Below are 11,314 nucleotides of genomic sequence, written 5' to 3' on the forward strand. Positions count from 1 at the left end.
ACCCAGGCAGTCAGGGGAAATACAGTTACTGGGATCTGTGGTGCCCTCTGCTTAAGCAAAACCAAGACAAAAAAACAAATACCGTACTACTTCCGTCCAGGACAGGGCACAGACAAACATCAACTCTCTGGGAAGAAGAGGAGGCCCTGCTGAGGGCCCCGCTCCCCCAGCCCTGGGGCAAGTTACTTCACCCCCTCTGCTCCTCAGATGTCAGCTGCCAAAGTCACAAAGGCATTTTGAAAATAACGTTTGCAAAACCACCATCTTCCACAGATAAAAGGCGCTAGGATTTCATTCATAATCTGAGAAGAATAGCTCCTTTTTGTGTCCTCATACTCCCATAGAAAACAACTTTTTTTTTTTTTTTCTTATTGTGCTTTAAGTAAAACTTCACAGTTCAAGTTAGCTTCTCATACGAAACCTTATATACACATCGTTATGTGATCCTGGTTGCTCTCCCTATAACGTGACAGCACACTCCTCCTCTCCACCCTGTATTCCCTGTGTCCATTCAGCCAGCTCCTGTCCCCCTCTGCCTTGTCATCTCACCTCTGGACAGGAGATGCCCACTTAGTCTTATGTGTCTACTTGAGCTAAGAAGCACACTCCTCACCAGTATCATTTTATGTCTTATAGTCCAGTCTAATCTTTGTCTGAAGAGTTAGCTTCAGAAATGGTGTTAGTTCTAGGCTAACAGAGTCCAAGGGCCATGTCCTCTGTGGTCCCTCCAGTCTCAGTCAGACCATTAATTCTGGTCTTTTTACTAGAATTTGAGGTCTGCACCCCACTTTTCTCCTGTTCCATCAGGGACTCTCTGTTATGTTCCCTGTCAGGGTAGTCATTGTCGGGAGCTAAGCACCATCTAGTTCTTCTGGTCTGAGGCTAATAGAGTCTGGTTTACATGGCCCTCTCTGTCTCTTGGGTTCATATTTTCCCTGTGTCTTTAGGGCTCTTCATTTTTTTTTTTTTTTTTTACCAGGTGGGTTGGGACCAATTGATGCATCTTAGATGGCCTCTTGCTAGCTTTTAAGACCCCAGACACCAAAATGGGATGCAGAACATTTTCTTAATAAACGTTGTTATGCCAGTTGACCCAGATGTCCCCTGAAACCATGGTCCCCAGACCCCTGCCCCTGCTACTCTGTCCCTCAAAGTGTCCGGTTGTATTCAGGAAATTTCTTAGCTTTTGGTTTAGTCTAGTTGTGCTGGCTTCCCCTGTATTGTGTGTTGTCCTTCCCTCCCTACCCTCATAACCATCAAAGAATATTTCCTTCTCTGATTAAACCTTTTCTTGAGTTTTTATAATAGTTGTCTCATACAATATTTGTCCTTTTGCGACTAATTTCACTCAGCATAATGCCTTCTAGATTCTTCCATGTTATGACGTATTTCACAGATTCCTTGTTGTTCTTTATTGTTGCATACTATACCATTGTGTGAATATACCATAATTTGTTTATCCATTCATCTGTTCATGGGCACCTAGGTTGTTTCCATCTTTTTGCCATTGTAAACAGTGCTGCATCGAACATGGGTATGCATATATCTATTTGTATGAGGGCTCTTATTTCTGTAGGATATATTTCAAGGAATGGGATTGCTGGATCATATGGTAGTTCCATTTCTAGATTTTTAAGGAAGTGCCAAGTTGATTTCCAAAGTGGTTGTACGATTTTACATTCCCACCAGCAGTGTATAAGTGTTTCAGTCTTTCCACAACCTCTCCAACATTTATTATTTTGTGTTTTTTGGATTGATGCTAGCCTTGGTGGGGTGAGATGGTATTTCATTGTAGTTTTGATTTGCATTTCTCTAATGGCTAATGATTGTGAGCATTTCCTCACTTGAATATCTTTTTTGGTGAAGTGCCTGATCACATCCTTTGCCCATTTTTTAATTGGGTTATTTGTCTTTTTGTTGTTGAGGTTTTGCAGTATCTTGTAGATTTTAGAGATTAGACCCTGATCGAATTTGTCCTAGCCAAAAATTTTTTTTCCAGTCTGTAGGTTGTCTTTTGGTGAAGTCTTTGGATGAGCATAAGTGTTTGATTTTTAGGAGCTCCAAGTTATCTAGTTTCTCTTCTGGTGTTTGTGTGTTGTTAGTAATGTTTGGTATACTATACACTGTTTATGCCGTGTTTAGGACTCCTAGGGTTGTCCCTGTTTTTTCTTCTGTGATCTTTATCATTTTAGATTTTATATTTAGGTCTTTGATCCATTTTGAATTAGTTTCTGAGCATGGTATGAGATATGGTCTTGTTTCATTTTTTAGCAGATGGATATCCAGTTATGCCAGCACCATTTGTTAAAGAGACTGTCTTTTGCCCAATTAATGGACTTTGGGCCTTTGTCAAATATCAGCTGCTCATAAGTGGATGAATTTACCTCTAGATTCTCAATTCTGTTCCATTGGTCTATGTATCTGTTGTTGTACCAGTACCAGACTGTTTTGATTATCGTGGCGGTATCAACAGGCTCTAAAATCAGGTAGTGTGAGGTCTCCCATTTTGTTTTTCTTTTTCAGTAATGCTTTATTTATCCAGGGCCTCTTCCCTTTCCACATGAAGTTGATGATTTGTTTCTCCATCTCATTAAGAAATGTCACTGGAATTTGTATTGGCATTTTATTGTACCTTAGATCGCTTTGGGTAGAATAGAAATTTTCACAACAGTGAGTCTTCCTATCCATGAGCAAGTTATGTTCTTCCACTTATGTAGGTCTCTCTTAGTTTCTTGCAGTAGTGTTTTGTAGTTTTCTTTGTATAGGTCTTTTCATCTCTGGTTAGATTTATTCCTAAGTGTTTTATCTTCTTGGGGGCTACTGTAAATGGTACTGATTTGGTGAGTTCCTCTCTGATATTCTCTTTGTTGGTGTAGAGAAATCCAACTGATTTTTGTACATTTATCTTGTATCCGGATACCTTGCTGGGCTCTTCTATTAGTTCCAGTAGTTTTCTTGTGAATTCTTTAGGGTTTTCTGTGTATAAAGTCATAGCATGTGCAAATAGAGATACTTTTACTTCTTCCTTACCAATGTGGATGCTCTTTATTTCTTTTTCCAGAGTAATTCCTCTGGCTAGGACCTCAAGCACAGTATTGAATAAGAGTCATGATAAAGGGCATCCTTGTCTGGTTCCGTTCTCAAGGGAAATGCTTTCAGACTCTCTCCATTTAGGATGATGTAGGCTGTTGGCTTTGTATAAATACCCTTTATTATGTTGAGGAATTTCCCTTCTACTCCTATTCTGCTGAGAGTTTTTATCCAGAATGGGTGCTGGACTTTGTCAAATACCTTTTCTGCCATCAATTGATAAGATCATGTGGTTGTCTTTTGTTTTATTTATGTGATGATTACATTGATTGTTTTTCTAATGTTAAACCATCCCTACATGCTTCGTATGAATCCCACTTGGTCACAGTGATTATTTTTTTGATATGTTGTTTAATTCTTTTGGCTAGAATTTTGTTCAGAATTTTTGTGTCTACGTTTATGAGGGATATTGGCCTGTAATTTTCTTTCTTTTGTGCTGTCTTTACCTGGTTTTGGTATCAGGGTTATGCTGGCTTCATAGAATGAGTTTGGGAGTATTCCATCCTTTTCTCTGCTCTGAAATACCTTTAGTAGTAGTGGTGCTAACTCTTCTTTGAACGTTTGGTAGAATTCTCCAGAGAAGCCATCAGGACCAGGGCTTTTTTGGGGGGGGGTGGGGGTTTCAATGGCTTTTTCAATCTCTTCTTTTGTTATAGGTTTATTTAGTTGTTCTACCTCTGTTTGTGCTAGTTTAGGTAGATAGTGTGTTTCTAGAAATTTTTCTATTTCCTCTAGGTTTTCAAATTTGTTAGGGTATAATTTTTTATAATAATCTGTTATGATTCTTTTAATTTCAATTGAGTCTGTTGTGATATCGCCCATCTCATTTCTTATTCAAGTTATTTGCTTCCTCTTCTGTTTTTCTTTTGTCAGTTTGGCCAATGGTTTATCAATTTTGTTTATCTCTTCAAAGAATCAGCTTTCGGTCTTGTTCATTCTTTCGATTGTTTTTCTGTTCTCTATTTCATTTAAATCTGCTCTAATTTTTATTATTTGCTTTCTTCTGGTGCCTGAGGGCTTATTTTGCTGCTCTCTTTCTATTTGTTCAAGTTGTAGGGTTAATGCTTTGATTTTGGCCCTTTCTTCTTTTTGGATGTGAGCTTCTATTGCTATAAATTGACCTCTGAGCACTGCTTTTGTTGTGTCCCAAAGGTTCTGGTAGTAAGTGTTTTCATTCTCATTTGATTCTATGCATTTCTTTATTCCGTCCTTGATTTCTTCTGTAATCTAGTAGTTTTTGAGCAAGGTGTTGTTCAGTTTCCATGTGTTTGATTTTTTTTTTTTCCCTTGCTTTTTCTGTTATTGATTTCTTCTTTGATGGCTTTACAGTCAGAAAAGATGCTTTATAATATTTTGATGTTTCAGATTCTGTTAAGGCTTGCTTTATGGCTTAATATGTGGTCTATTCTGGAGAACGTTCCATGTGCTTTGGAAAAGAAAGTATACTTGGCTTCTGTTGGGCAGAGTATTCTGTATATATCTATGATGTCAAGTTGGTTGATTGTGGCATTTAGGCCTTCCGTGTATTTATTGAGCTTCTTTCTGGATATTCTGCCCTTCACTGAAAGTGGTGTGTTGAAGTCTCCTACTCTTCTTGTGGAGCTGTCTATCTCTCTTTTTAATGCTGTTAGAGTTTGCTTTATGTATTCTGAAGCCCTATCATTGGGTGCATAAATATTATGGTTATGTCCTCCTGGTGTACTGACCCCTTAGTCATTATATAGCATCCATCCTTACCCTTTGTGGTGGATTTTACTTTAAAGTCTATTTTGTTAGAAATTAACACTGCCATAGCAGCTCTTTTTTGATTGTTGTTTGCTGGATATATTTTTTCCCCATCTTTTGAGTTTTGGCTTGCTTGTGTCTTTAAGTCTAAGGTGTGTCTCTTTAGGCAGCATGTAGAGGGACTGTGTTTTTTAAATCCATTCTGCCATGCTCTGTCTCTTCATTGGTGCATTTAGTCCATTTACATTCAGTGTAATTATTGATAGGTATGAGTTTATTGCTGAAATTTTGAGTCTTTTCTGTGTGTTGTTGACAGTTTCTTTGTTCCCCTTAATTTTCTGTGCTGAGTCATTTTTCTTTATATTTTCTTTTCCTGTTTTTCATTGTTGTTGACTTTGTATTTGCTGAGTCTTTGTTCTTCTTGTTTTTTTACTTTGATGTGTAGGATTGTTGGTCACCTTTGTGGTTACCTTAATATGTACCTCTATTTTTCTAACTTTAAACCAACCGTTTACTTCTTGATATTGCCTCGACTTCCTCTTTCCATATGAAAGATCTATGACTACGTTTTTTAGTCCCTCCTTTTTGTTTTAATGTTGTCATCTTTTACACAATGACATCTCTGTTTCCCTGTTTTGAGTGTTTTAGCTGTTATTTTTTTGATTTCGCTATCTTGGTTGATATCTGGTTGCTCTGACCTGTGTTCTAGTCTTGGGTTGTGATGTGATGTTACTGATTTTCTTACCAGAGAACTCTGTTTAGTATTTCCTGTAATTTTGATTTGGTTTTTGCAAATTCCCTAAACTTCTGTTTATCTGGAACTGTCCTAATTTCTCCTTCATATTTGAGAGAGAGTTTTGCTGGATGTATAATTCCTGGCTGGCAATTTTTTTCCTTCAAGGCTTTATATATGTTATCCCATTGCTTTCTTGCCTGCATGGTTTCTGCCGAGTAGTTCAAGCCTAGTCTTATTGGCTCTCCTTTGTAGGTGACATTTTGTTTATCCCTAGCTGCTCTTAAAATTCTCTATCTTTGGTTTAGGCAAGTTTGGTTATAATATGCCTTGGTGACTTTCTTTTGGGATCTACCTTGTATGGGGTTCAATGAGCATCTTGGATAGATATCTTCTCATCTTTTATGATGTCAGGGAAGTTTTCTGCCAACAAACCTTCAACAATTCTCTCTGTATTTTCTGTTCCCTCCCCCCCACCCCGTTCTTGTACTCCAATCACTCGTAGGTTATTCCTCTTGATAGAGTCCCACATAATTCTGAGGGTTTCTTCATTTTTTAAATTACTTTATCTGATTTTTCCTCAAATATGTTGGTGTGGAGTGCTTTATCTTCAATCTCACTAATTCTGATTTCCATTGCCTCAATTCTGCTCCTTTCTATTGAGTCGTCTAATTCTGAAATTTTATTGTTAATCTTCTGGGTTTCTGTTTGCTGTCTGTCTATGGATTCTTGCAGCTTATTAAATTTGTCATTATGGTCTTATCTAATCTTAAGTTCTTCTATTGATTTGTCTGTGTGCTCTTTGACTTTTTCTGTGTTTTGTCTGATCTCCTTCCTGATCTATTCAAGAGTTCTGTATATTAATTTTTTGTATTCTACCTCTGGTAATTCCAGGAATTTCTCTGGAATCTGGAAGATGTCTTCAGTTTTTGTTTTGGGAGCTTGTTGAAGCCATCATGGTCTGTCTCTTTATGTGATTTGATATTGACTGCTGTCTCTGAGCCAACAATAAGTTATTGTATGTATTTATTTTATGTTTGCTTACTGTGTCCTAGCTTTTTGTTTTGATATGCCCAAATAGGTTGCTTGAGTGAGCTAGTTTGATTATCGGTGCCTTTGAAGTTCTAACGTCCTGCCACCAGGTGGTTAGACCTGTTACTAGGTATGTGAGCCTAGGAGTCTGTTTACTTTTCTTGTATGGATTCAGCTCAGGTGTCCAGGTAGTCTGTCACCTAGTGTGTGGTGCAGTCTCTCTCCTACAGTCCTAGACAAGCAAGGGTGATTGGTGTAGGCACAGGTATCTGGCTGTAGTAGGGGGTCACATGCTGAGCAAGGTAGAGGGCTGACAACCGCCCGAGTATCTGTGAGGAAAATGCATCCCTGTTCCCTAGAGAGCATAGGTGGGTGGGTTTTGCAGCTGGACTATGGGTACCCAAGTTGTTGGCTATAAGGACGGGGAGGCATCCCTTATTCTTGGATCCCTGATGTAGGGGGGCTAGGTGGTGTGGGTGGAGCCACCAGTCCTCAGGCCCTTGATGTGGGTAGGTGAGGATCCTGCTTAACAGGCAGAGGGGTTTCAAATGTCACAAACTTGTCTCTCCACCATATAGCTTAAACAGGTGAAGTTGTACTGTGCTAATGAGGGCCTATGCTGTTGAGATGGGCCCATACAAGTCTATGCAGGGGTGAAAGGCATTCAAAGCCCATGGACCACTTATGCCTGTGCCTAGGCAAAGGAACTGTTTCTGGACTGTGTCCCTGGCTTAGCGGAGCTGGCAGATTACTTTTTCCCTGTTTGTTAATTCATTCCCTCTCCAAGGCGAGGAGAATGGCTCAGGGCACATGACGGGTCCTATTTCTGGCCAAAGGAATGAGGCAATCTCTGAAGCCAGTTTGGACCCACTGCTGACCTGGAAGGGGGCAAGTGGGACAGAAGTTTTTCCCAAAGGGGTGTTTTTTGATCCACGGGGTAGGTTACCTATCTTTTGCCAATTGAGCGTCGCTTTTCACTGATTCTGGAGGTGTGAGTAGATTCTCTGCCACTCTGTCTCTCCTGTTGTGGAAAATGCATCCCGAATGCCACTGCCTGCCTTGCCGCTGGCACCAGCTGATACCAGCCTGCAGGGTGCCAGTTACCACCATGTCAGGTCTGGCAACCCCTTGCTGCTTCTGAACCATCTCTCCCTCCCCCTGCCACTCAGTCCGATTTCTCAACTTTGCCTTTGATGTTGAGGGCTCCTAGATTTTCACATATAATCGATCCACTTGTTTTTTCAGGTCTTTGTTGTAAGAGGGACCACAGGAAGCACCTGACTACTCCATCATCTTGACCCTACCTCTCTAGGAAAACAACTTCTTAATGCCCTGGGCTTCCCTCTGCCATCTTCACTCATGCATAATGTCAGCGACGTGCTGTGACGAGAGGCAAGGCTCCTGATCTCTCTTCACTGTGTGCTGAGCTCCCTACAAGAGTCTTGGACCAAGTCAACAGGAATGCTCAGGCCTCCTTCACATCTCAGGTGGGTCTGCACCACTTTCTGAGCATTTACGGTTGCAGGCCCAGCACTAGGGTTCATGTGCTATTATGGACTGAATTGTGTCTTCCAAAAATATGTGTTATAACTCCTAAACCCCTACACTTACAGATGTAACCCACTTGGGAATAGGGTTTTCTTTGTTAATGTTAATAAGGCCATATCAGTGTAAGGTGTGCTTCAATCCAATCACATTTGAGATATAAAAAGAGCAGATTAGGTGCAGAGAAGGAAGCACAAATGGAGAGGAAGATACATGCTACATGAAGATCATTAAGGAACCATGGGACAGAGGCTGAAAAGAGACAAGAACCTTCCCCAGGGCCAATGGAGAGAAAAAGTTCCCACCAGAGCCAGCGCCCTGAATTCGGACTTCTAGCCTCCTAAACTGTGAGATAATAAATGTTCGTTAAAGCCACTCACTTGTGGTATTTCTGTTACAGCAGCACTAGGAAACTAAGACACATGCATTATCTTATTTAGTCCTCATAATAACCCATAATACAGGCATCTCCCACTCCCCATGCCTTCTGGTCCAGCTTATGGAAACACCCAGTTTTACACATGAGGAAACTGAGCCTTAGAGATTAAAAAAAAATTTTTTTTATTAGGTTAAGAAATTTGCCCAAGCTCCTGTAGCCAAGTAAGTGTCAGAGCCAAGTTCAGACTCAAGTCTTTCTGACTCCTCTGCCCAAGACAGTGTTTCATTACCACACTACATGACAGTCCTTTGACCACAGCACATTATGAAACACCGTAGATGTATATTCACCAGTTGTGTTGTTAGCTGCCATCAAGTCGGCCCCGAACTCATGGGGATCCCACGCACAATGGAACCAAATGCTGCCCAGTCTCAAACCATCCCCATGATTGGTTTGGGATCAGACTGTTACGATCCTCAAGGTTTTCACTGGCTGATTTTCTGAAGTAGATCACCAGGCCTCTTTTCCCAGTTCATCTTGGTCTGGAAGCTCTGCTGAAACCTGTTCAGCATCATAGCAACACACAAGCCTTCACTGACAGATGGGTGGTGGCGACGCATGAGGTCCACTGGCGGGGAATGGAACCCAGGTCTCCTGCATGAAAGGCAAGAATTCCACCATTGAACGAGCACTGCCCCCATTCACCACTCCCCAAATGAGATAAAAGAGGCCCAGCAGGTGAGGCGTGATCCCTCTCTTCCGGGAGGTTATATCTGTTACCTCTCGGGATTCTTCTATGTCTGCACAGCCTCCAATTCCTCCTGCTAGGAGCAAGCCCTGAGGAGGGGAAGTGGCCTCTCAATCTGCTTATGCCCAAGAGCCTAGATGGCTGGCCCCATGGCTGTGCTTGGGAAAGACAGGCTATGTGAAGGCCTTCCAGAAATACGTGGCCTTGGCAGGCTCCGAGGCCCATCAGACACAAAGGAAATCCTCCCCTGGAGGCAACTGTGTGGGGAGAGGGGAGTTGCAGGGACACACACCACACAGTGGCTCCAGCACAGAGGTTTGGCAGCCACAGGCTCTTCCCGTGGGACCTGAAAAGCTGGACCTCAGCTACCACAAGTCTGGGATCAAAGGGCAGGCTCAGGGCCACCCAGTGGCCCTTCCTCTGGGGCAGGAACCCCTAGTGGGCTGCTTCTGACAGCTTCCCACTTCTGTTTAACTGGCCCCACAGAGGGGAATCCCAAGACTGTGGACTTAAGAAAGAAAAGAAAAAAGGAGGTAGGGTAGAAGGAAAACCACAGACAACGGAAGAAAAATGTGATGAAAGGCTCATTCCAAAGAAAGTGGAGCAGGAACTCCAGGCCTGCCTCCAAGCGGGGATCATGGCTGCAACGTTTATAATTCAGCTATTTAGAACTCAGATAAAAGTTTCTAACAGAAACAATAGAAAAACCAAGGCTAGTCTATTTGTCTTGTCAGTTCAGAGAAGCGAAGCAATCTGAACCCCATTCGCTGCTGTGCCAACATGAGAAGCTGTTGAGAGCAGCTGGGAACTCCCGTCTCCCGGTCACAGAGCAAGGTCCCACAACTGCCCCTCTGTGCAGCCCTCACACATGCAAGAGTTTCGCATGTCTAGATGGGGACACCCTCTGCCCTCTTTTACCAGTCAGCCTGGGGACAGCCTCATCTGTGGAGCCTGGCTCTAGTGCCAGGACCTCTGAGAGGCAACCACAGGCCCACTACCACCCCCGCAGACCCTGCTCTGGCCTCCACTGTAGCCAGTATTTGCTTCCAGACTCCCACCTGCTCCCCTATAGGCATCATTTGTTCCCCTGTGAAAATCAAGAGCTCTGCATTGCAGCTGTTTTTTGATTCCCTAGGCCAGGCTTCCCGAGGGAAGGGGTGAAGAGTGAGGTTTGGCGTTTGTGGAGGTGGGAGGTGGGAGGGTGGAGCGAGGTGGCAGCAGGAGGATGCAGGAGGTGGAGATGAAAGGGCTACTGGGGCAGAACTAATGCAGGGCAGGAGGAGCGGGGGAGTGTGTGTGTTCGGGGCACAGCCAGGTTCCCTCTTTCCTCTTGCCATGCTTTTGGCTGGGGGTCATGAACAGAGCCAGGGGCTCAGGAAGAGGTGGGTGGTACCTAGAGGGTGCGGTGGGAGCCAGCTACCTTTTTAAGGGTACTCCCATCTCAGAATCCTGCAGCTAAGCATGGGATCAGCAGGGGACACCATGGGGGCAGGCATGGACACACAAAAATATATGTCAATGGGTCACACAGAACCCAGGGCTGGCTGGTAAAAAGCTTAGGCATCTTTCTGTATAAATTACATTCCAACAGTTAAATTGTATCTGCAAACATGGCAGGATTTTAACTGCAGAGCAAAAATTGCAATGCCGTACAATTTTATCAATCTTTTTACATCCCAGAGGTTTTGAGAGCCAAGTAAATATGCTGGCTTCAGGGTAAGAACTGATCAGGAAGAAGGTAAAAGGAAAAGCACTGCAGGTAAGAGAAATGAGGTATGCAAGTAGGATCAGGAGACCAGGAGTGTGCCATGTGGCACCAACCATGGACGGGTGCACAGCACACAGGCTGGGGACAACCCACAGACGAGCTGGGCTAGCTCTTCAAGAAAGAGGTGATGGTTCACATGTGCCCCTGCTCACAGTGATTTTCTGTGACATTGTTCCTGAGGACATCAGTGAAGCTGAAGGGGACTGCGTGGAGGAACCGGCCAGACGGGATTAGGAAATCTCTGGGGATGGCAAGGAGAGGAGTTTAGAAATATGTGACACAGGAATGACTCAC

At 42.9% G+C, this 11,314-nt stretch overlaps 1 protein-coding gene and 1 long non-coding RNA gene across 2 annotated transcripts in view; both read right to left on the reverse strand.

Annotated features, from left to right (window-relative positions):
- TGFA (transforming growth factor alpha) overlaps window positions 1-11,314 on the reverse strand; it is a 132,854-nt gene that overhangs the window by 85,344 nt on the left and 36,196 nt on the right. The window lies entirely within an intron of this gene.
- Window positions 8,670-11,314, reverse strand: part of LOC135227776 (uncharacterized) — a 35,854-nt gene continuing 33,209 nt past the window's right edge. The window contains exon 2 of the long non-coding RNA XR_010317947.1: window positions 8,670-9,158. This is a non-coding gene — a long non-coding RNA (uncharacterized LOC135227776). The remainder of the gene's footprint in view (window positions 9,159-11,314) is intronic.

Source organism: Loxodonta africana, chromosome 15 (assembly GCF_030014295.1).
Source record: "Loxodonta africana isolate mLoxAfr1 chromosome 15, mLoxAfr1.hap2, whole genome shotgun sequence".
Lineage (NCBI taxonomy): Eukaryota > Metazoa > Chordata > Mammalia > Proboscidea > Elephantidae > Loxodonta > Loxodonta africana.